The sequence below is a fragment of the Cervus elaphus genome, chromosome 13, assembly GCF_910594005.1.
Source record: "Cervus elaphus chromosome 13, mCerEla1.1, whole genome shotgun sequence".
Classification (NCBI taxonomy): Eukaryota; Metazoa; Chordata; class Mammalia; order Artiodactyla; family Cervidae; genus Cervus; species Cervus elaphus.
In genome coordinates this window covers 47,552,856-47,579,337 of record NC_057827.1, presented here as the reverse complement: position 1 = coordinate 47,579,337, position 26,482 = coordinate 47,552,856, and the positions used below count along the sequence as shown (strand labels likewise).

At 37.7% G+C, this 26,482-nt stretch overlaps 1 protein-coding gene and 1 non-coding gene across 2 annotated transcripts in view; both read right to left on the bottom strand.

Annotated features, from left to right (window-relative positions):
- Positions 1–26,482, bottom strand: part of LOC122706652 (60S ribosomal protein L7a-like) — a 65,963-nt gene that overhangs the window by 25,378 nt on the left and 14,103 nt on the right. The gene's annotated exons all lie outside the window — the stretch shown is intronic.
- Positions 7,441–7,547, bottom strand: LOC122707294. The gene has a single exon (XR_006344806.1). It is a non-coding gene; the product is annotated as a U6 spliceosomal RNA (small nuclear RNA).

Sequence of the window (26,482 nt, the reverse complement as noted above, 5' to 3'; positions counted from 1 at the left end):
AGAGAATTCCAGAAAAGCATCTGTTTTATTGACTACGCCAAAGCCTTTGACTGTGGATCACAACAAGCTGTGGAATATTCTTAAAGAGATGGGAATACCAGACCACCTGACCTGCCTCCTGAGAAATCTGTGTGCAGGTCAAGAAGCAACAGTTAGAACTGGACATGGAACAACAGACTGGTCCAAATTGAGAAAGGAGTATGTCAAGGCTGTATATTGTCACCCTGCTTATTTAACTTATATGCAGAGTACATCATGTGAAATGCCAGGCTGGATGATGCCCAAGCTGGAATCAAGTTTGGAGGGAGAAATACCAATAACTTCAGTTATGCAGATGATACCACTGTTATGGCAGAAAGCAAGGAGAAACTAAAGAGCCTCTTGATGAAAGTGAAAGAGGAGAGTGAAAAAGCTGGCTTAAAACTCAATATTCAAAAAACAAAGATCATGGCATCCGATCCCATCACTTCATGGCAAATAGATGGGGAAATAATGGAAATAGTGACAGAGTTTCTTTTCTTGGGCTCCAAAATCACTGCAGATGGTGATTGCAGCCATGAAATTAAAAGACGCTTGCTCCTTGGAAGAAAAGCTGTGGCCAACCTAGACAGCATATTAAAAAGCAGAGACATTACTTTGTTGACAGAGGTCCGTCTAGTCAAAGCTATGGTTTTTCCAGTAGTCATGTATGGATGTGAGAGTTGGATTATAAAGAAAACTGAGCACCGATGAACTAATGCTTTTGAACTGTGGTGTTGGGGAAGACTCTTGAGAGTCCCTTGGACTGCAAGGAGATCCAACCAGTCCATTCTAAAGGAAATCAGTCCTGAGTGTTTATTGGAAGGACTGATGCTGAAGCTATGAAGCTCCAGTACTTTGGCCACCTGATGTGAAGAACTGAGTCTTTAGAAAAGACCCTGATGCTGAGAAAGATTGAAGGCAGGTGGAGAAGGGGATGACAGAGGATGAGATGGTTGGATGGCATCACCGACTCAACAGACAAGAGTTTGAGCAAGCTCTGGAAATTGGTGACGGACAGGGAAGCCTGGAGTGCTACAGTCCATGGGGTCGCGGAGTCAGACATGACTGAGTGACTGAACTGAACTGGATAGGCATGTTGTGGTATTTTGTTTTAATTTGAAATTCCGTAATAAAATATAGTGTTAAGCATTTTTCATATGTTTATTTGCCATTTATATATCTTCTTTGGTGTAATGTCTGTTCAGATCCTTCACTCATGTTTAAATTAGGATGTTTGTTTTCTTATTGCTCAGTTTTAAGGGTTCTTCATATATTTTGAATATAAGTCCTTTATCAGCTTATCTTGCAAATATTTCTCCTAGTCTGTGACATCTCTTTTTTTTTTTTTTAATTATTTATTTTTTTGACTGTGCTGGGTCTTCATTGCTGCCTGAACTTTTCTCTAGTTGTGGTACATGGGCTTCTCATTGCAGTAGCTTCTCTTGTTGTAGAGCAGGGGCTCTAGGACATGGAGGCTTCAGTAGTTGTGGCAACCCTGTGGCTCTAGAGTACAAGCTCAGTAATTGTGGTACACTGGCTTAGCTGCTCTGTGGCATGTGGGATCCTACTGCAGGGATCGAACCCGTGTCTCCTGCATTGGCGGGAGAATTCTTTATCACTGAGTCACCAGGGAGGCCTCCTCTTTTCATTCTTCTAAAGCAAATTTCATTAAAAAAAATACAACTGAGATGCAAAATAGCATAGAAAAATTTCGTTACAATTTGTTAATTTACTTCAAAAAGACATCTGGAAATGTAAAAATTAAGTTAAATATAGACAATATTTGACAACTCACTATTATTGAAATTAATAAAATTAAATACAGTTGAAAAGATCTGTCCTATAACTTTGTGATGGGTATAGCATTATATAGCAAATATAGGAGTTGGATATAATTTCTTGATCACAAAGGAAAGAACCAATGGAATGGATAGTTTGTGCTTAATTAAAATTTGGAGATATATAAAATAACATTTTCTGGAGAAAACATTTGCAATAAATAGAGTGACAAATGCTTATTATCTTGAATTGTATACAAAGCCCTTAGAAGTCAGTAATTAAAAATTAAGAACACACTCAAGGACAAAGACAATTGATCAAAGATCTACACATGGCAAATAAGCCTTTTAAAATGTTCAACTTTACTGATAGCTTAAAAGCAACCAAATTTAATACATGTAATACCATTTCACATATCAAACTGGAAAGATGATGGAATGAGGATATCCTATACTGCTGTGGTACAGATGAAGCAGTTTCTTCATATATTGGTGAAGTGCTAAGTGATAAAAACCTTTTTGGAAAGCAGATAGAAAGTATATATTGGCCAAAGATTTCCTTCAGGGTTTCCTGTAACATCATATGGAAAACCATGAACAAACTTCTTGGCCAACCCAATGTTAAGAGCCTTACATTAAAAAAAACCCAAAAAACCTTTGACCCAGTATTCTTACTTCTGGGGATCTGTTCTAAAAGACTAATCTCAAATATAAGCAAAAGTTTATCCACAATAATGGCAGTTACATCTTTGTTCACTAAGAGTGAAGTCATTTGCTATAATAGCCTGTGTGGATCATTCTTTGGGCCTAGTGATTACCTAACATAAATTCTGAAAGATATATTCACAAATATAATTCTAAAAAACGCTGTTCCAGTAATTCACCTAGAGCCTGTGCTCTGCAACAATAGAGGCCACCGCCATAAGTCCATGCACTGCAACTAAAGAGTAGCCCCTGTACCACAAAAATTAAGTAAAGAAATAATTATTAGGAAAAAAAGTACGAAGCATAACTGGAGTCCATTTAAAGGAGATTGACTGAAGGCTCCTGGATGATGGAGCACCAGTGTGACGTGGACAGGATAGTTTACTTAACCTCCTAACAAGCCAGGACCCAGGTTTCCTACAGTTCACTGCCTGCCCTCAGTCCCTTCTGATGCTGGGGTCCACTTAACTTCCCCTCATTCGTGCCCATACCTGACGTGCCTTGGGCATCGCTGCTCCACAGAGTCTGGGCCCAATGCACCTTTAGACCCAGCAGCGGTGATACTCAGCCCAGCTTCCCATGTAGTAGTACAAGGTTCCACAATGCACTTAATTTAATGCTCTGCTATAACCACATTGAAATTCTTTGTTGGTCAGTCATGTCCAGCTCTTTCCAACCCCATAGACTGCAGCATGCCAGGCTTTCCTGTCCTTCACCATCTCCCAGAGCTTGCTCAAACTCATGTCCACTGAGTCAGTGATGCTATCCAACCATCTCATCCTCTGTCGTCCCCTTCTCCTCTTGCCTTCAATCTTTCACAGCATCAGGATCTTTTCCAATGAGTCAGCCCTTTGCATCAGGTGGCCAAAGTATTGGAGCTTCCACATCAGTCCTTCCAATGAATATTCAGGATTGATTTCCTTTAGGATTGACTGGTTTGATCTCCAAAGGACTCTCAAGACTCTTCTCCAACGCTATAGTTCAAAAGTATCAATTCTTTGGCACTCAGCCTCCTTTATGGTCACTCTCACCATACATAACTACTGGAAACACCATAGTTTTGACTATATGGACCTGTGTTGGCATTGAAATTCTTAATAATTGTTAAACAAATGGCCCCACATTTTTTTCTTTCTTTCTTTCTGGCCACACTGTGTGTCATGTGGAATCTTAGTTTCCTGACCAGGGATCAAACCCGTGCCCCCTGCATTGGGAGTTTGGAGTCTTAACCACTGGACCTCCAGGCCACATTTTCATTTGACGTGAGCCTCACAGACTATGAAACCTGTCCTAGGGATATTTTGAGCTGGGCCTGCTGGGGTTGTATGCATTCCATGGGGAATATATCAGAGGCTACCACACGGGACAGGCTGGAGGCCATGTAGTTAGGGTTTAGGGGTCTCCCATTTTGACTTTGCACAGAGTCATTCTGACTTTTGCCTTTGTACATTTTTGTACACAGGGTCCTGCTGCTATAAAAGGACCTAGTTATTTTCATTCTACTGCCATCTGATAGAAGAAGCCTATAGAATTTAGAGAGATTTAGTGGATTATCCCAGGTAACCCAGATTATTAAATGACAGAGCTATACCTCAAATGTGACCTCTTAATTCCCAGTAACACTTTGGCATTTAATATTAGATTCCTGTCCATATTGTTTAAATAACTTCACTAGAATGTAGTTTTATCGAAGCCAAAGAATATTGCTTGGCTTGTATTTCCAGGAAAACCTGAATTCATTCATGGAGGTACTACCTATAATGCCATCTGGACATTTCAATAAATCTGTACAGTTGTTTGCAAGAAGACTGGCCAAGAGAGGGTGAAAAGTGCAAACAAGAGAATATCACTACTAGAAAAACAAGTGCACATTCCTGAGTAGGCAGCCACGAAAGAATAAACATGAGTGCCCAGTAAATTTTATGAAAAATGTTCAACTTCATTGTAGTCAAAGGCATGAAAATGACAACAATCTGTTATATAATACATTGCTAAATTTAAAAATATTGAGGGTAGTTGGCTAGGAGGGGCAAAATAAACACTCATACTCTGTTGGTGGGAGTGTGAATTAATTCCCCCTTTTTGGAGGGGATTTTGGAATACTTTTCTAGGTTTTAAATAGGCCCACTTTTTATCTGGATATCTAGGAATTTATCCTACAGCAAAACTCAAATAATAGCACAAATTTATTTGTAAAAAGATAGTCACTGTCATTTTAATAGCTTGGGACAGTGAAAGCAGAGGCATCCTGTCACCTGGCTTCATGTTTACCTGTAGAGGGACCTTTCCCAGACTAGTGTACCTGGCCTTTTGCCCCATGTTCTCACTTATGTCAACCCTGGGAAGGAGTGAAGGTTTTTCTTTGTGTGTTTGGTATAAAATGCTGAGCATTTCTGTTTGGCCCCTTCCACCCTCTCCCCTTGCTTGGATCCAGCCACCTTCAGTGAGGTTGTAGTCTCATCTCTCTTTTTTTTTTAAATTAATTAATTTTAATTGGAGGCTAATTACTTTACAATATTGTAGTGGTTTTTGCCATACATTCACATGAATCAGCCATGGGTGTACATGTGTCCCCCATCCTGAAACCCCCTCCCACCTCCCTCCCCATCCCATCCCTCAGGGTCCTCCTAGTGCTCCGGCCCTGAGTACCCTGTCTCATGCATTGAGCTTGGACTGGCGGTCTATTTCACATATGATAATATACATGTTTCAATGCTATTCTCTCAAATCATCCCTCGCCTTCTCCCACAGAGTCCAAAAGTCTGTTCTTTACATCTGTGTCTCTTTTGCTGTCTCGCATATAGGGTCATCGTTACCATCTTTCTAAATTCCATATATATGCGTTAATATACTGTATTGGTGTTTTTCTTTCTGACTGACTTCACTCTGTATAACAGGCTCCAGTTTCGTCCACCTCATTAGAACTGATTCAAATGCATTCTTTTTAATGGCTGAGTAATATCCCATTGTGTATATGTACCACAGCTTTCTTAGCATTCGTCTGCCGATGGACATCTAGGTTGCTTCCATGTCCTAGCTATTATAAACAGTGCTGCGATGAACATTGGGGTACACGTGTCTCTTTCAATTCTGGTTTCCTTGGTGTGTATGCGCAGCAGTGGGATTTCTGGGTCGTGTGGCAGTTCTATTTCCAGTTGTTTTTTTTTCCCCAGTTTTATAAGGAATCTCCACACTGTTCTCCATAGTGGCTGTACAAGTTTGCATTCACACCAACAGTGTAAAAGGGTTCCCTTTTCTCCGCACCCTCTCCAGCATTTATTGTTTGTAGACTTTTTGATAGCAGCCATTCTGACCGGCGTGAGATGGTACCTCATCGTGGTTTTAATTTGCATTTCCCTGATAATGAGTGATATTGAGCATCTTTTCATGTGTTTGTTGGCCATCTGCACATCTTCTTTAAAGACATGTCTGTTTAGTTCTTTGGCCCATTTTTTGATTGGGTCATTTATTTTTCTGGAATTGAGCTGCATGAGCTCTCATCTCCTTTTGATCTTGTGGGGCAACTGGTAGTTTTGAGGTTTAAGTTAGATTATGATGACTGTGGGTATCTTACTAGTAAATGCATTAGATTCTCACACCTAAGCCACGTTCTTCAGAATTCACTTAATCAGTAATGAAAATGATATTTCTATATCTGAAACCTGTGTCTTTATCTTTCAGTTATTCTGTAATACAACAGGTAAATGGAGAGCAGAGTATTATTGTTAGGCTCCTTCAAACCTCAGTAGCAGAAAAAAATTCTAAACAATCATAATGTCCATTAAATAAATTGTGGTACTCCCATTCAATAGAACACCATGCTGCCATTACAAAGAATGAGGTCATCTTATATGCAGAGAGAGAAAAATGTCCACAACATAATGCCAAGGAGAAAAAAGGGCAACTTTTGTAAAAGCTTACATAGTAACAGCTCATGTTTGTTTAAAAAGTTTGCATATGCCCTAGCAGAATGTTTGGGAAAATGCACACTGACCTGTTAACAGTGGCAGTTGTTTAGTCGCTAAGCCATGTCCCACTGTTTGCAACCCCATGGACTATAGCACACCAGGCTTCCTGTCCTTCACTGTCTCCCAGAGTTTGCTCAAACTCATGCCCATTGAGTTGATGATGCCATCCAGCCATCTCATCCTCTGTCATCCCTTTCTCTTCCTGCCCTCAATCTTTTCCAGCATCAGAGTCTTTTCCAATGAGTTGGCTCTTTACATCAGGTGGCCAAAGTATGGGAGCTTCAGCTTTAGCATCAGTCCTTCCAATGAATATTCATGGTTGATTTCCTTTAGAATCAACTGGTTTGATTTCCTTGCTTGTCCAAGGGACTCTCAAGAGTGTTCTCCAGCACCGCAGTTTGAAAGCATCAATTCTTTGGTGCTCATCCTTCTTTATGGTCCACCTCTCACATCCATACGTGACTATTGGAAAAACCATAGTTTTGACTATATGGACCTTTGTTGGCTAAATGATATCTCTGCTTTTCAGCATGCTGTCTAGATTTGTCATAGCTTTTCTTCCAAGGAGCATGCATCTTTTAATTTCAGTGGTTACATTCAAAGACAGGTGTGGTGGGAAGCTTTCACTTCTACAATATATTCTGTTTTGTTTGAGATTCTTGCTGTGTTATGTTTTTACAAAGAATAAGAGTTACCTTTGTGAAATTAATAAAATCTGTTTTATGTTTCTAAAAGAAAAAAATTTCTGATAGTTCTATTACTGCTGATATTAGATAATTTGATTATCAGGGATTGTACTTAATTAAAAAATTTTTCCTCCTTCTCTCTTTTTTTTTTTTTTCTTTTTTTTCTCTTTATTTTTTTTTTTTTAATTTTTTTATTAGTTGGAGGCTAATTACTTCACAACATTTCAGTGGGTTTTGTCATACATTGATATGAATCAGCCATAGATTTACACTTATTCCCCAAAAAATATGGAACGCTTCACGAATTTGCGTGTCATCCCTGCGCAGGGGCCATGCTAATCTTCTCTGTATCGTTCCAATTTTAGTATATGTGCTGCCGAAGCGAGCACCCTCCTTCTCTTTTACAAAGTAAATGAGGGCTTTGAACACGTTCAGAATGTATGCCCTTAGGCTAGAAAATGATACTTGGCCATATTTACCCTGGGTGTTATTTTTGAGTTTTTATATAATTTCTCAGTTTAATTCTCTCAACTCACAGGAATCTTTTCTGTTTGACTTTCTGTCTTCTGATAGTAGATGCAATATAAGTACTAAATCATTTTATATAAGGGACTTGAGCATCTGCAAATGCTGCTTTCCGCCAAGGTCCTAGAACCAAGACTAGGACTGAGGGTACCAAGTGATGACTGTATACTGATTGTATAAAATTTGGAAAAACACAAAGAAGCAGAGAGATAAATGGCTTATGATGCCACCATTCAGAGACTAATGTTCTTAACATTTTGTGTTGTTTATTTCCAATTTCTTCTATATATATTTGTACATGGCTGATAGTGCGTTATGCATTCAGATTTGTAACCTGCTATTCATTTACTTAGTGTTATATCATCAACTTTCCCATCTTGTCAAAAAGCTTCATAAACATCATTTTGAAAAGCTGTTATATCTTTTTACACAGATGTATTTTATTTAGAGTGATTTGAAATGCAGTCTGAACATAGGTGGTCCTAGGGTTAATCTGGGTGGTAAATTGGTATCTCTGTGGTTCATCAGGATTTTCTATAATAGTTTCAAGATGGCTGCCATGGTTCCAAACCAGAGTAGGTTAATGTCCCTACATACTTGAAACCAATGCCAGAAACAAGGGGGCAAATAGAAAAGAGATTTTTAAAAATATGTGCCTTTTTGGGGTGGGGAAGAGGGGGAGAAGAGGAAAACTTTGCCAAGTTTTAAGAGCTTTAACAATATTTATGACTTTGATTTAGTAATTCTACTTTGGAATTCCCTCTAAGGATACTTTCTGTTACATCTGCTTCTCCAGAACTGGTCTCATGCCAGTTCTTGGACTAATTATGATTTCCCTCTCAGATTTGGCCACTGCCACCTAAGTAAACTACTAAGGAGCTAAGAAGATGAATTTGGCTATTGAGTTGGTAACTAAAAGATTTATTTCCTCCTTTTGTATTGGAAATAGCCTTGCATATATTAATAATATATGTGCTTGAGTCTTTGTATGTTGGTTCATTTTCTGTGAAGAGATTCACAAAAGTAGAATGACTACATTAAAGGGTACAAATATTTTGGTGACACTAGATTGTTATAACAGAAATTTTAATATTTTTCTTTTTACTAAATTCTAGACTTACATTTGAAACAAGACAGTAAGATACTAGATTCCAATGTCCTCCACCCCTCCCTGCCAAAAACCCAAAACTAAACACCACAGAAACCCTAAAACTTGTATATTCTCAAAATTTTCTTTCGGTAATCACTGAGTGAACTGAAATTGGACAACATCATAATTGCTCTTTCTGTGACTGAGGAGAAAAAATCTGAGGTGGACGTCATCACTCATGGAGAGGTATGGTGCTAACTGGGCTGATCTGTCTTCTAGTTCTCCTTCTGTCTCCTTTAGAGCATCTTATCTTTCACCACTTGTACATAAATATAGAAGATCAAGTGAAACTCAGTTAATTTTGTATTGTATTATTAAGCAGAAGATAGAAAAGTATAAGAAGTTAAAATGTAGTCAAAAGAAGGCAATTTAAAATATCTCTGGTTTTGCTATATTTTCACTCTCTGCCTTAGATGATTTAAGTCAACTGCCATCAGATTTTTTTCCCCCTATAAAAGAATTAGTTACACTGAATTCTTCTAGGAGAAAGAGAAATATGGTTAAATACTCAGGAGAACTGTTGTGTATGTTAAATAAAATTTGGATTCTAAAGAAAAGTGGAAGGATTTGTTGGCATGACTCTCTAAAGGATTACGGCTTTGCAAGTGGGTGTGCTAATTAAGTCCACTTCATTTCTCCATGTGTGCCTGTTTTCAGTTACCTTGAAAAATTACAGAACCAATGGCACTTCAACAAGACCTCTTCCTGCATTTATGCAATTGTCAGGACCTACTGATGAATTTGAAGTTCCACTCCCTCGAGAACTGGTTGAGATTTCTCTCACATATTTCTTAAGTTTTATCTTAATCTTGTATAAAAGATAATCTTTAGAAATTCTTCCCTCAGTAGACTGCTCTATTTTCCCATAAAATACACTTGCAAATAGGTCTGCAGATTTTTCAACACAATGCCTGCAGCAACATCCATGATAAATCCTTTCATGGCCTCAGCTTTCTGTAACCTTCTCCATCCCTCACAATGACACACACTTTTTCTCATTCATCTTTTATTACAATTCAATATTGTACTTGAATATCATTAGCTTGTATGCAGCATTCCCCTCTTTTTTTTCTTTAAAGGACAAACTGCTGTTGTTGTGCACATTTCATCTGGAAATTGACTTTTGTGTTATAGGTTCTAATATATTTACACAACAGGTACAGAAAGGTATTGGAAAAAAGAAGAAATATTTTTAACATCGTAAACCTCTAGCAAAAATATGTGTGTAATAGAATCTGGTACTGTGGTATTACACACATTACAACTGTCACTGTGACTTAGAGCCTTGGTTTAGCTGAAAGAAAATCTATAACCCCAGAAATGCAACAATGTCTGAGTCACAGTTCAGGGTAATAAATGTTTTTCACAGAATACTATAATCCATATTTCCAAAGCTGATGCAACAAAGGAATTTCTACTAGAAATCTTTCAATTTCATGGGTGGAGGCTCCAATGCAGAGAGAAACAGAGAAAGAGAAAAAAAAAAACCATTTAGAAAAAAAAATGATGCACTTGAGTGACATGATGGACTGCCAGATATTCAGAAATCTGGCTAGCAAATTTGGTTGCCATGTACCTCCTCTGATAAAAGGCCACAGAGACCAAACTTTATTTGAATAACTTTAAGAGTGGACTGTTTCTCTTTAAAGGACCTGTTCCCTTTAAGAGATAATTGTTTTATGACCAGAACAACTGGGAAGAGGAATCCCAGATGTGGCTCAAGAAGGGCTTTCCTCAAACTGGGGAAATGAGGGAATAATTAGATTTTGCAATTTTATGGTCTTTGATTGGCCTGGGCAGGGGTTGATAGTCTGAAGAAGATTCTCAAGTGTCTGTGATTGTCAGCTGTGTTCTCTTGCCTTTGTTGGGGGTGGGGGCAAATAGGCCAGGTCTAGGTTGGCAAACAGGGAAGCAAACAGTGGGTCTCATGGAAGCATTGAAAAGAAGATGGCTGGGTTAGTTTGGCAGGCCTTGTTTTTGGCCAACTACAACAGTCATTTCTGAAAATTCAGTAGGAACGAGAATACTTTTTTTGTGAATGTGAGGGAGCATGGGGACAGTGTCTGCTTGAACCTTGGGATTTGATATTAGAAAACAAGCCTGGGTACTACACTCCGTGTCACACCATTTCTGTCCCCTCCAGATCTGTTAGACTCCTACTCACGCCTCAAGATCCATTCAACTGTCCCTTTAGAAATTCTTTGCTCTCACCTTTCAGCTCCCAAAGCAACTAATTTGTATTCTTTCCATACCACTTATGACATTTCGAAGTTAGTTGCTCACATGGGCAGCAGATCAATTTGTTGAAGATCATTCCCCAAAGTCATTTAGCCATATTAAATTCACCGCAAGAAAAAAAAAAAAATAAATTCACCGCAAGTCCATTGAGGAAACCAATTTGCTTAAAGTGAATTTTATCTGTAAGTCTGTGATTTATTCATCATAAGCTCCTTGAAGGCAGAAACCTTGCTGATTCACACCTGGTACTCCTGAGTATTATTTGAAATATTGACGGGCTTAGTAGATGCTTAGTGCTTATTGAATTTAATTGAATATAATTGTAATATAGAATAGCTTCATGTTTTTCTTGCTTTCTATATGTTCACATTTTCTATCTGGCTTATAATGAGCAGACCACACCTGGACAGACTATATGGATCCTGAGAAGTGTTTTTCTCCCATGCCTGTCCTGTAGGCATAGAGTCTACATAGATTTATGTGGGAATTTCAGCTCTTTTTTGGGTTTAGCGCCTCTTAGCCCTTCCAGTAGCTTGTGTTCTGCCTGCTTTACTATAGCTTCTTAAAAAAATTCATGTTTGATTATAATTTTTTTCTTGTCCCTTTCATTTAGTTTCATTGTTGCTTCATTACATAGTTGACTCATCACTGTTAGTTATGAGAAATGCATTGGATGGCTTTTTCTGTTCTCTCTGAGAACTCAATGTCTCAGATATCAACAGTACACAAAGTCCAGGGAAATTAAGGCAAGTAACTGGGACCTCTTTGGAAGAAGGTAGTGATGTAGTAACACTGTTGTATGCCCATCAACAGCACTCCATCCCTTCCCTGCCAAAGATCCCCAGTTTGCTAAGGTACTGGGTGGCCATATGCCCCAGAGATAGTGGGGCCCTTTCTAGCTCCAGGGAGAGAATGAATGAATAATCCAAGTCAATCCTAGTGATCCATTCACATGTGCCAGTGAGTGGCTCAGGAGTGGGCATCAAGTCCAACACTGGCCAATGAGATATAAGAGGACACCTCTTGTGAAACTTCAGAAGATTTTCTCCCTCCTAAGAAGGGTCGCAACTGGGAGGTTTCTTTTCTGCTCTGAATGTTGCTCTGTGAGGATTTGGTCCTTGGTGACTATTTCTTCTGACCACAAGGAAGGAAGCCAGGAGAAGCACCCAAAGGTAGAACCGAGACAGACCCTGACATTGAGCCACAAGTGCCCCATACTGTAGCTGCCTCACCTCAGACTTCTGTATTTAAGCCTTGATACTTGGGTTTTCTGCTGAAAACATCCTAACTAAAAAAAGTGTTACGGTTTACAAAATAGTTGAGTCCCTGACAATGAATATTTGGTAGATGTCTTCTGAGTCCTTTAATCCCAGCCCACCATGAGGCCTATGTTACTTTAAAGTCAGCCAGTTCTGTGATCCAACTCTGGTGCACCATCATTTACTAGCCATGTGATTTTTAGCAAGTTATTGAACTTCCCTGAGCCTCATATTCATTCTCTGTACACATTACTGGAAATTTGAGGCTCTTATTAGCCCCTGCTCCATCCCTGACCCTCGTGACACCCAAGCTGAAGATTTTGGAGAATTTTACTTCAAATGCTGTTTTCCCATCATCCTGGCTTCTGGGGTTTTTATTTGAATCAGTTGCTGGGCTGAGTCTGGAGGAGCAGCCACTGCTGCTCAGGGCAAAGGGAACGTTGAAGGGAGAGCAAAGACAGGTCCAACTGCTCTCTGTTGCTGTGAGCTTGGAATTGATCTAAGGAAGGCAGGAGAACCTTGGCTGCAATCCTCCCGCATAACAGGAAGTAGAGAAAAACCAGTGTATCAGTCAGAGTCAGATGGCACAGATGGGGAAGTTAAGGGAAGATTGATAATGAGATGATTTAAAAAGTTGTGGGCAGGTTTAAAGGGAATCAGTTGCTACTCCTGTGCTTGAGCTGGAAATGGCTACCAGAAACTCTTGAGACCCACTTCTATCAGAGAGAACTCTCTGCCAACCACGGCCGCCAAGGAGGGCTACCCAACAGGGTCTACTGCCTTAAGTAGAGGAGTGCAACTATTGACAACCCAGGGAGAATAAATTCATGTGTTTTACGTTTTCCCATGCTCTAGTTTCCTCCAGTGTCTCTTACTGATGGAGCCCAACTACAAGCCAGAGGCAAGGGTGTCCATTGATGTAAGCTATACAAGTCAGCCTCCTCAGGCACAGATTAGGGTGTGAAGGGTGGAGAACAAGTTTGGAGGGGCAAATGATGAATAATATCAATCTAATGAATAAATTAGTATGACTTGATTTTGATGAACAGTGCAATGCTATCATGTTACATAACTTTCCCAAGGATCCATAGCTAGGAAGTGGTGGAGCTGGGATTTGTATCCTGGCATTTGCTCTGGAGTCTTTGCTTAGGGTCCTATGTGATGCAGGCTTTCAATGAGTCCCGGGTTTTGAGATTTTGCCCCTGTTCTCTCCATGTGTATTAAAAAACGAGAGTCAGATTCTCTGCACCAAAACCGCCCCTTATTGATGCTGTTTTCCCTACTGCTGAGCCTCAGAAGGTTCACTGTTATACACACTTTATTTCATCTTATTATAATTAAGAATGTCTTTACAAAAGAGTTTAAGATTTACCCATATTTTTAATGTGGAGAAAAAGAAGCTGTGTAGGCAGAGAACAGGATTATTCTAAACCTCCTCGCCAAGAGAACTGTGAAGTAAGAAACTGAATTTGATTGCCTTGAGTGGCCCCTATTTATGTTTATTCTTCAGTTTAGGTGGCCAGATATTTTTTGCTCGAGAACTCTGTATTTAGTCAGGGTTCTCCAGAGAAACAGAACCATTAGGATATATATATATATATATATATATATATATATACATATATATATGTAAAGAGATTTATTATGAAGTGTTGACTTACATGATCATGGAGGCTGAGAGATCCCATGATCTGCTTCTATAACCTGGAGGCCCAAGGAAACAAGTATAGTTCTAGTCCAAACCTGGGAAGCAAGTGTCTGAGGGCAGGAGAAGATGGACACCCCAGCTGTAGCAGAAAGAGCAAATTCACCCTTCCTCTGCCTTTTTGTTCTATTTAGACCCTCAGTGGACTGGACTTCTTAGTCTACCAAATCAAATGCTAATATCTTCTGAAAACACCCTTACAGACACACCCAGAAATAATGTTTTATCAGCTATCTGGACATTCCTTAGTCCAGTGGTCCTCAGTTTTTTTGGCACCAGGGACTGGTTTCATGAAGACAATTTTTCCACAGACCAGGAGTTGGAGGGGGCGATGGTTTGGGGATGATTCAACTGCATTACATTTATATGCGCTTAATTTCTGTTATGATTACATCAGCTCCACCTCAGATCATCAGGCATTAGATCCTGGAGTTTGGGGGCCCCTGGGATCCCCCTAAGACTTAGCCCAGTCAAGGTGACACATGAAACTAACCATCACAAAACCACTGAAGGTGTTATAAGCATTTGCATGTAACCACATTTGTCCTGAACGTTTATTCCTAGGCAGAGGAATAAACCTTCCCAGCCTCTTCACATTTCAGAGAAGTTGAGGGAACTCTAGAGGATTAAAGACCATGAGGAGGAGGAAGGGGAGGGGGCTGACTGAATATGTGGGGGCTTTTGGAGAATTGCCTCCATTATTTTAGAAAGGACACTTTTAAGCAACCTTTCTGATTAAAAATCTGCCATATGCTATGGACTTCAACTGGCCTTCAGGAAATTGTATCTATCCTCAGTTCACTTTCATGACATTTATGTTGACTGAAGTGGCCTCTTTTATGTTAAACAGAAAAGATAAGACAAATTGCTGGTAGCTTTTAAAATACTGTGGACTGAGAAGGAGTAAAATTTTTAGAATACTTTTATGCAGGCTGTAAGAATCTGAATGAACATCTTTCAAGTGAGTCCTAGAATAGTTAGAAATGAAAAATTAGAAACTTTTACTTGGATCCCACAATAGATTATACAAAGATCTAAAATAAATTGCTCCTTTAGCTCTCCCCTCACCTGAAATATGGTACAAAGAAGAAAATTCTCTTCAATTTTGGTCCTAGTGAATAATATGCTAGGGTCTTAAATTTTGGCTCTAGTGTATAAAATGAGCTAAGATTTAAGTCCAAGTTTCCCATATTCTATGTCCAATAATATTCACTTGAATAAAGAAACATTCTATTCATTTATGGAAAATTCTAAATTCAAGATCATAACAAATTTTTAAAATGTAAGTCTATCATGATATACTTCACAAACAGAATACAAATTAGTATTTGTTTCTGGTAATATCTATTAATAAACTGAAAGAATAGATGGAAATTTTCCATAAATAAATAGAATATTTCTTGTTCAAGTGAATATTATTGAACTTATTTATTTACTTTGTGCATTGTAATATGGTATAAAAAGTCAATCTCAAACTAAGATCATTCTTTTTTCCCTCATTTATTTATAAATAAATAATTTAAAAAATTGAGATATAATTTAAATATAAATGTAAAAAATAAAGTACAGTGTATGTTAGCTTCAGGTGTCCTACATAGTTATTTTTAAAAAGTATTTATTTATATATATATTTAGATATTTATTTATTTGGCCGCATCGGGTCTTGCTTGAGGCATGGGGGATCTTTCTTGTGATATGCTGGCTTAGTTGCCCTGTGGCATGTGGGATCTTAGTTCCCCCACCAGGGATAGAACCCACATCCTCTACATTGGAAGACTGATTCTTAACCACTGGACCACCAGGAAAGTCTCCTACATAGTGATTTGATGTTTGTGTACATTATGGAATGATCACCACAATAAATCTAGTAACCCCCGTTCCTATACAAAGTTATTATAATATTATTGGCCATATTCCTTATGCTGTAAATCTTCATGGCTTGCTTATTAATTAATATATACAAATTTTAGTTTATTTTGAAGTTATTTTTTCAAAGTTATTATTAAATTAACTTACTCTATTAGATCTCTCTTAGTTTAATTATTTCTTTTAAGAATTTTGCAGTATTCCAAACTCTCCATCAAAATATTTTATCTATGTCCCTCTAATTTGTCCTCACCCTGGAATTTTTTTTTTTAATCACTTTCCTCTGTCAGTTTTATGTATTTCCATACAGGTGAATTATTTCTTGGTTAGTGTCATTATCTTCCATTCATTTGCCATTTTCTATGGACAAGGCATGGACTTTCCTTGCCATAATAGTGCTTGCCATTCCATTAAGTGTGCTGGTATCCCCAGAATGACCTTTGGAAATTTTTGTTAAAATTTCAGGTTTATGCACTACTCTGCACATGAATGCATGGATATATCATAATCTGAGCTTGGCTTCTGAATTTCTTTTCAGCCATTTCACTCCTAAGAATTGTCAGACGTCTCTAACATCTGTTTTATTTATTATCATAAAATTTTAGTTTTATATAAATACCTTTGCCATTTTTTTTTTAAATTGAGGTATTGTTCATTTACAATATTAGTTTTCAGGTGTACAACATAGTGTTTCAAAATTTCTACAGATTATATTCCATTAGAGTTATTATAAAATATTGGTTATATTCCCTGTGCTGTATAATATATCCTTGTAGCTAATTATTTTACACATGGTAGTCTCTACTTCTTAATCCTCTACCCCTATCTTGTTCCCTCTCCTTCCCTCTCCCACTGGTAACCACTAGTTTGTTTCTATATCTGTGAGTCTGTTGCTTTTCTGTTATATTCACTGCTTTGTTTTACTTTTCTGATTCTAAATATGTGATAATATACATTATTTGTCTTTCTCTGTCTGACCTATTTCACTTAGCATAATATCCTCTAGGTCTATCCATGTTGTTGCAAATGTCAAAATTTTATTTTTTTTCTGGCTGAGTAGTATTCCATTGTGATATGTGAGTGAGCGTGTGTGTGTGTGGACTCTGTCCATTCATTTGCTGATGGACACTTGGGTTGTTTCCATGTCCTGGCTAATGTGAATAATGCTGCTATGAACATTGGGGTGTGTATATCTTTTTTATCTTTGGATTAAATATCCAGAAAGGGAATTGCTGGATCAAATGGAAGTTATATTTTAATTTTTTGCAGAGCTTCTGTACTGTTTACCACAGTGACTGCACCATTTTACCCACCAAAAGTGCATGAGGGTTCTCTATTCTCCACATCCTTGTCAACATTTGTTATTTGTGGTCTTTTTGATGATAACCATTCTGACGGGTGTGTGGTGATATCTCATTATGGATTTGATTTGCATTTCTCTGCAGACTAGAAATATTGAGCATCTTTTCATGTGCCTGTTGGCCATCTTTATGTCTTCTTTGGGAAAATATCTATTCAGATCTTCTGCCCATTTTTTAATTGTGTTGTTTGCTTTTTGATATTGAGTTGTATGAGCTGTTTATGTATTTTAGTTATTAACCCCTTATTGGTCACATCATTTCAAATATTTTCTCCCATTTGGTAGGTTGTCTTTTTGTTGTGTTGATAGTTTGCTTCACTGTGCAAAGTTTTTCAGTTTTATGTAGTCCCATTTATTTATGTTTGCTTTTGTTTCAGTTGTCTGAGGAGACAGAACCCCCAAAATATTGCTATGACCAGTGTCTAAGAATGTATTTCCTGTTTTCTTCTAGAAGTTTTATGGTCAGGTCTTAAATTTAAGTCGGTAAACCATTTTGAGTTTATTTTTGTATATTGTGTAAGAAACTAGCCCAGTTTGATTCTTTTGCATGCAGCTATCCAGCTTCCCAATACCATTGATTAAAGAGGCTGTCTTTTCCCCATTGTATATTCCTGCCTCCTTTATGTAATAGAGTATTGACCATGTAAACTTAGGCTCATTTCTGGACTTGCTATTCTGTTCTACTGATTTATGTCTGGTTTTGTGCCAGTGTCATGTTGTTTTGATTACTGCAGTTTTATAGCATAGTTTGAAATCAAGGATTGTGATAACTCCAGCTTTGTTCTTCTTTTCCCAGATTGCTTTGGCTACTCAGGGTCTTTTGTGTTTTCATACAAATTTTAGAGTTGTTCTCAGTTCAGTTCAGTCGCTCAGTCATGTCCGACTCTTTGCGACCCCATGAACCGCAGCATGCCAGGCCTCCCTGTCCATCACCAACTCCTGGAGTTTACCCAAACCCATGTCCATTGAGTTGGTGATGCCATCCAACCATCTCATTCTCTGTTGTCCCCTTCTCCTCCTGCCCTCAATCTTTCCCACCATCAGGGTCTTTTCCAGTGAGTCACGTCTTCACATCAGGTGGCCAAAGTATTGGAGTTTCAGCTTCAACATCAGTCCTTCCAGTGAACACCCAGGACTGATATCCTTTAGGATGGACTGGTTGGATCTCCTTGCAGTCCAAGGGACTCTCAAGAGTCTTTGTTCTAGTTTTGTGAAAAATGGCTTTCATATTTTGATAGGGATTTCATTGAATCTGTAGATTGCCTTAAGTGGTATGGTTTTAGCAATTTTAATTATTTCAATCCATGAGCATGGTATATTTTTTTAATTGTTTGTGTATCTTCAATTTCTTTCATCAATGTCTTATGGTTTTCAGAATACAACTCTTTTACTTCTTTGATTAGATTGATTTCTAGGTATTTTATTATTTTTGATGCAATTATAAATGGGATTGTTTTCTTAATTTCTCTTTCTGATAGTTTGCTATTATTATTGTTCAGTTGTTAAGTTGTGTCCGACTCTTTGCTGTCCCATGGACTACAGCATGCCAGGCTCCTCTGTCCTCCACTATCTCCTGGATTTCACTCACATTTATGTCCATTGAGTTGGTGATGCTATCTAGCCATCTCATCCTCTGTTACCCACTTCTCCTTTTGCTTTCAATCTTTCCCAGCGTCAGGGTCTTTTCCAAAGAGTCAGCTCTTTGAATCAGGTGGCCAAAATGTTGGAGATTCAGCTTCAGCATCAGACCTTCCAATGAATATTCATGGCTGATTTCCATTAGGATTGACCAGTTTGATCTTGTAGTCCAAGGGACTCTCAAGAGTCTTTTCCAGCACCACAATTTGAAAGTGTCAATTCTTTGGTGCTCAGCTTTCTCCATGGTCCAACTCTCACATCTGTAAAAGACTACTGATAAAACCATAGCTTTGACTGTATGTCAAAGCTTTATAAGCAAAGTGATGTCTCTGCTTTTTAATATGCTGTCTAGCTTTGTCATGGCTTTCCTTCCAAGAAGCAAGCCTTTTTAAATTTCATGGCTGCCGTCACCATCCTCAGTAATTTTGGAGCCCAAGAAAAGAAAATCTGTCACTGCCTCCACTTTTCCCTCTTCTATTTGCAATGAAGTAATGGGACTAGATGCCATGATCTTAGTTTCTTGAATATTCAAGTTTCAAGCCAGCTTTTTCACCCTCCTCTTTCATCCTCATCAAGTGGCTTTTTGGTTCCTCTTCACTTTCTGCCATTAAAATGATGTCATCTGCCTATCTGAGGTTATTGATATTTCTCCCAACAATCTTGATTCCAGCTTGTGATTCATCCAGCCCAGCATTTTGCATGATATATCTGCATGTAAGTCAAGTAAGCAGGATGACAATATACAGCTTTGATGTTTTCCTTTCCCAATTTTTGAACCAGTTGGTTGTTCCATGTAAGGTCCTAACTGTTGCTTCTTTTTTTTTTTTTTTTTGCCAGTTTGAACTCATTTATTAAAATCATGTCAACATTACTTATCTGATAATAAATATTCAGTCTTTTAGGTTTTCATTTTTTTTTTTTTTTTATTAGTTGGAGGCTAATTACTTCACAACATTTCAGTGGGTTTTGTCATACATTGATACTAACTGTTGCTTCTTGACCTGAAGACAGGTTTCTCAGGTGTCAGGTAAGGTAGTCTGGTATTCTCATCTCTTTAGAATTTTCCATAGTTTGTTGTGATCCACACAGTCAAAGGCTTTAGTTAATCAAAGAAGTAGAAATTTTTCTGGAATTCCCTTGCTTTCTCCATGATCCAACGAATGTTGGAAATTTGATTTCTGGTTCCTCTGCCTTTTCTAAACCCAGTTTGTACATCTGGAAGTTCTCGGTTATGTACTGCTGAAGCCTAACTTGAAGAATTTTGAGCATAACCTTGCTAGCATGTGAAATGAGCTCAGTTGTACTCACTGTAGTTTAAACATTCTTTGGCATTGCCGTGAAAACTTACCTTTTCCAGTCCTGTGGCCACTGCTGAGTTATCAAAATTTGCTGACATATTGAGTTCAGTACTTGTTAGTGTATAGACAGGCAACAAATTTCTGTATATTAACTTTGTAACCTGAATTTTATTGAATTAATTTTTTAGAAATGGAAAATTCTTATTATTTATAGTTAGAGTAATTGTCTATTCTAAAAACCCATCAGTATTAGCTAAAAAACTATTAAAACTAGTAATAGAATTTACAAAGGTGACCACTGACAAAATCTTTTCCATGTGCTTAGTTGTATGCTTACAAGAAATATAAAGGATCTTTATGATGTTAAAATGAGGAGTCTAACCATTTTTTGATACTATTTAACTTCTGACAGTTTTTAAGCCTTTCCTGTCCCTCTTCCCTTTGTGCCAGACATCTGGGAAAGTTGATAAGAAAGTGCAGCCTCCTTTGGCATGGGTGACAGACAGTCTCTTTTCTCATATGGGAACACACATCCTAGGCTACCCTTCCCCTCCCCAAACACAGTGAAACTCAGTAAAAATCAAGATTTGTTTTCTTTCCTTGTTCTCTCAGGCAATTTTGCACCTGCTTGAGAGTCCTGCCATGTGCCTTAATAAATCTCAATTCTATGATTAATATATATGTTCATACCCTCTTGATGAGGTGTGCTGTCATAGTGTTGACACTGGAGTTGAGCTTTTATACAGCAGACATAAAATGACTGAGATGAAGAGTAGTAGTTAAAATTTACTAATTCTTATTATGTTTTTACATACTGTTTTCAGAGCATTGAGTCATTTAATCTTTACAACAACCCTATGAGGTAGATAATATCATTACTTTCATCTTAGAGATGAGGAAATAGAGGTCAGAAGTTAGGTATTCTGCACTAGATCACACAACTGTTCAAAGGAGAGATTAGAATTTAAATCCAGAAGTCTGGTTCCAGACCCCTACTCACCCACTGTTGTTATTTAATTGCCAAGTTGCATCTGACTCTTTGTGACCTCATGGACTGCAGCATGCCCCGCTTCCCTATCCCTCACTATCTCCCAAAGTTTGCCCAAGTTCATGTCCATTGAATCAGTGATGCCATCCAACCATCTCATCCTCTGTCATCCTATTCTCCATCTGCCTTCAATCTTTCCCAGCATCAGAGTCTTTTCCAATGAGTTGGCTGTTCGTATCGGGTGGCCAAAGTACTAGAGCTTTAGCCTCAACATCAGTCCTTCCAATGAGTATTCAGTCACTGTATGGAAGATATATTTTACTCTATTAGCCATCCCATGTTTGGCTTAAGATTTTAAATGAAAACCACACCAGTAAGTCTATCCCATAGTGCTTACAACATGCATTTATTTTCTCTTGATGCATGGTTTGGCATTTTTCCTTTTAACTTCTGATCTGTGATATTTATTTACTTTTGGCTGTGCTGGATCTTCATTGCTGTGCATGGGCTTTCTCTAGTTGCTATTAGCAGGGTCTACTCTCTAGTTGTGGTGCGTGGGCTTCTCATTTGTGGTGGCTTCTTCTGTTGCAGAGCATGGGCTCTAGGGAACTCAGGCTTCAGTAGTTGTGGTGCAGGGTTTTAGTTGCTCTGTGGCGTGTGGAATCTTTCTGGGCCAGGTGTCAAACTCATGTCCCCTGTATTGGCAGATAATTCTTAACCATGGGACCACTAGGGAAGTTCTGGTTTGTGATACATTTTTAAAATCTGGCATGCCAAACCAGACTTTGAAGATTAAATGGAGGCACAGAATGTTTAAGTAAGCTTCCCTAAGAGTCACACATCCATGAAGAGGCAAAGCCAGTATCTGCCTCTGTTGTCTTTCTGATTTAATAATTGACATTCTTATACTGATTTATAACTAAAATGCATGTTATATACATCATTTAATTTAATAATTTCAGCAATTTTTGAAAGGTAAATTATTAGAGGTATAAATCCCACATTGTCCAGATGAGGAAACTGAGACCTAGAGAGGTTATATAATTAATCCAAGATGACACATATGTTAAATCTGTGTAGCAAGACCAAAATGTGACCCTTGATATGATATTTTTCTTTGTATCTGGCTGGTTTCTTTGCTGAAGCTACTTTTAGAAATGTGCTTAGATGTGGAGAGGCCTGAGGTACCATGTTTTCTTCCAAATGTGAATGATCCAAACTGGAGTTTCATGTATCTAGTCTGTTTAGGTGCTTCTTTGGCTCCTGGGAAGAAGACCTTATTCACCAAGGTCTGATAATAGTGTCTGGGAGTGGTCAAAGTCTCAGTAGGTGCTTTATTGATCTTTATTTTTTTCTCTTTTTTTTATTGAAGGATAATTACTTTACAGAATTTCGTTGTTTTTTGTCAAACCTTAACATGAATCAACCATAGACATACATATATCCCCTCCCTTTTGAATCTCCCTCCCATCTCCCTCCCCATCCCACCCCTCTAGGTTAATACAGAGCCCCTGTTTGAGTTTCCTGAGCCATACAGCAAATTCCCATCAGCTGTCCATTTTACATATGGTAATGTAAGTTTCCATGTTACTCTTTCCATACATCTCACCCTCTCCTCCCCTCTCCCCATGTCCATAAATCTATTCTCTATGTCTGTTTCTCCATTGCTGCCCTGTAAATAAATTCTTCAGTACCATTTTTCTAGATTCTGTATATGTGTGTTAGAATATGATATTTATCTTTCTCTCTCTGACCCAGTTCACTCTGTATAATAGGCTCTACGTTCATCTACCTCATCAGAACTGACTCAAATGTGTTCCTTTTTATGGCTGAGTAATATTACATTGTGTTTATGTACCACAACTTCTTTATCCATTTATCTGTTGATGGACATCTAGGTTGCTTCCGTGTTCTACCTATTGTAAATAGTGCTGCAATGAACAGTGGGATACATGTCTTTTTCAATTTTGGTTTCCTCAGGGTATATGCCTAGGAGTGGGATTGCTGGGTCATATGGTGGTTTTTTAAAGGAATCTCCATACTGTCTTCCATAGTGGCTGTATCAATTTACATTCCCACCAACAGTGCAAGAGTGTTCCCTTTTCTCCACACCCTCTCCAGCATTTATTGTCTGTAGACTTTTTGATGATGGCCATTCTGACTGGTGTGAGGTGATATCTCATTGTAGTTTTGACTTGCATTTCTCTGATAATGAGTGATGTTGAGCATCTTTTCATGTGTTTGTTAGCCATCTGTATGTCTTTTTTGGAGAAATGTTTGTTTAAGCCTTTCCCCCACTTTTTGATTGGGTTGTTTGTTTTTCTGGCATTGAGTTGTATGAGCTGCTTATATATTTTGGAAATTAATCCTTTGTCAGTTGTTTCATTTGCTATTATTTCCTCCCATTCTTAGGGTTGTCTTTTCACTTTGCTTATAGTTTCCTTTGCTGTGCGAAAACTTTTAAGTTTAATCAGGTCCCACTTGTTTACTTTTGTTTTTATTTCCATTACTCTAGGAGGTGAGTCATAGAAGAACTTGCTTTGATTTATGTCATTGAGTGTTCTGCCTATGTTTTCTTCTAAGGGTTTTATAGTTTCTGGTCTTACATTTAGGTCTTTAATCCATTTTGAGTTTATCTTTGTGTATGGTGTTAGGAAGTGTTCTAATTTCATTCTTTTACACATAGCTGTCCAGTTTTCCCAGCACCATTTATTGAAGAGGCTGTCTTTGCCCCATTGTATATTCTTGCCTCCTTTGTCAAAAATAAGGTACCCATAGGTGCATGGGTTTCTTTCTGGGCTTTCTATCTTGTTCCATTGGTCTATATTTCTGTTTTTGTGCCAGTACCATACTGTCTTGATGACTATAGCTTTGTAGTATAATCTGAAGCCAGGAAGGTTGATTCCTCCAGCTCCATTCTTCTTTCTCAAGACAGCTTTGGCTATTTGGGGCCTTTTGTGTTTCCATATGAATTGTGAAATTTTATGTTCTAGTTCTGTGAAAAATGCCATTGGTAATTTGATAGGGATAGCATTGAATCTGTAGATTGTGTTTGGTAGTATAGCCATTTTCATAATATTGATTCTTCCTACCCAGGAACATGGAATATCTCCCCATCTGTTTATGTCATCTTTGATTTCTTTCATCAATGTCTTATAATTTTCTGTCTACAGTTCTTTTGTCTCCTTAGGTAAATTTATTCCTAGGTATTTAATTCTTTTTGTTGCAATGGTGAATGGAATTGAGTCTCTTTCTGATTTTTCATTGTTAGTATATAGAAAGGCAAATGATTTCTGTGTATTGATTTTGTATCCTACAACTTTGCTAAATTCACTGATTAGCTCTAGTTTTCTATGTACAGTATCATGTCATCTGCAACAAGTGAGAGCTTTACTTCTTCTTTTCCTATCTGGATTTCTTTTATTTCTTTTTCTTCTCTGATTGCTGTAGCTAGGACTTCCAGAACTATGTTGAATAATAGTGGTGAAAGTGGACACCCTTGTCTTGTTCCTGATCTTAGGGGGAATGCTTTCAGTTTTTTACCATTGAGAATAATGTTTTCTGTAGGCTTATCATACATGGCCTTTACCATGTTGAGGGAGGTTCCTTCTATGCCTATTTTTTGAAGAGTTTGAATCATAATTGGGTACTGAATTTTGTCAAAGGCTTTTTCTGCATCTGTTGAGATGATCATATGGTTTTTATCTTTCAATTTGTTGATATGGTGTATCACACTGATTGATTTGTTTATGTTGAAGAATCCTTGCATTCCTGGAATAAACCCAACTTGATCATGGTGTATAAGCTTTTTAATGTGTTGCTGAATTCTATTTGTTAAAATTTTGTTGAGGATTTTTGCATCTATGTTCATCAGTGATATTGGCCTGTAGTTTTTTTTTTTTTGTGTGTGTGTGTGTGTTGTATTTGTCTGGTTTTGGTATCAGGGTGATGGTGGCCTCGTAGAATGAGTTTGGAAGTGTTCCTTCCTCTGCAACTTTTTGAAAGAGTTTTAGAAGGATAGGCATTAGCCCTTTTCTAAATGTTTGATAGAATTCTGTGAAGCCGTCTGGTCCTGGGTTTTTGTTTTGGGTGGTTTTTGATCACAGCTTCAATCTCAGTGCTTGTAATTGGGTTGTTCATAATTTCTATTTCTTTCTGATTCATTCTTGGAAGATTGAACATGTCTAAGAATCCATCCATTTCTGCCAAGTTATCCATTTTATTGCCATATAGTTGTTCATACTAGTCTCTTATAATCCTTTGTATTTCTGCCTTGTCTGTTGTAACCTCTCCTTTTTCATTTCTAACTTTGTTGATTTGATTCTTCTCTCTTTTTTCTTGATAAGACTGGCTAAAGGTTTGTCAATTTTGTTTATCTTCTCAAAGAACCAGCTTTTAGTTTTATTAATCTTTATTATTGTTTCTTTCACCTCTTTTTCATTCATTTCTTTTTTTTTTCATTCATTTCTGCTCAGATCTTTATGATTTCTTTCCTTCTACCAGTTTTTTTTTTTGTTCTTCTTTTTCCAGTTATTTTAGGTGTAAAGTTAGGTTGTCTATTCGATGTTTTTCTTGTTTCTGGAGGAAGGATTGTATTGTTATAAACTTCCCTCTTAGAACTGCTTTTGGTGCATCCCATAGGTTTTGAGTTATCATGTTTTCATTGTCATTTGTTTCTAGAAATTTTTTAATCTCCCTTTTGATTTCTTCAGTAACCTGTTGGTTATTTAGAAACATGTTGTTTAATCTCCATGTGTTTGTGTTTCTTACACTTTTTTCCCTTGTAACTGATATCTAGACTTATAGTGTTGTGGTCAGAGAAGATGCTTGATACAATTTCAATTTTCTTAAATTTACTGAGGTTTGATTTGTGACCCATGATGTGGTCTATTCTGGAGAATGTTCCATGTGTACTTGAGAAGAAGGTGTATTCTTCTGCCTTTGGATGGAATGTCCTGAAGATATCAATGAGATCCATCTCATCTAATGTATCATTTAAGACTTGTGTTTCCTTATTAATTTTTTGTTTTGATGATCTGTCCATTGGTGTGAGTGGGGTGTTCAAATCTCCTACTATTATTGTGTTACTGTCATTTTTCCTTTTGTATCTGTTAGTGTTTGTCTTATGTATTAAAGTGCTCCTATGTTAGGTGCATAGATATTTACAATTGTTATGTCTTCCTCTTGGATTGATACCTTGATTATGTAGTGTCCTTCCTTATCTCTTGTAATCTTCTTTTAAGGTCTCTTTTCTCTAATATGAGGATTGCTCCTCCAGCTTTCTTTTACTTCCCATT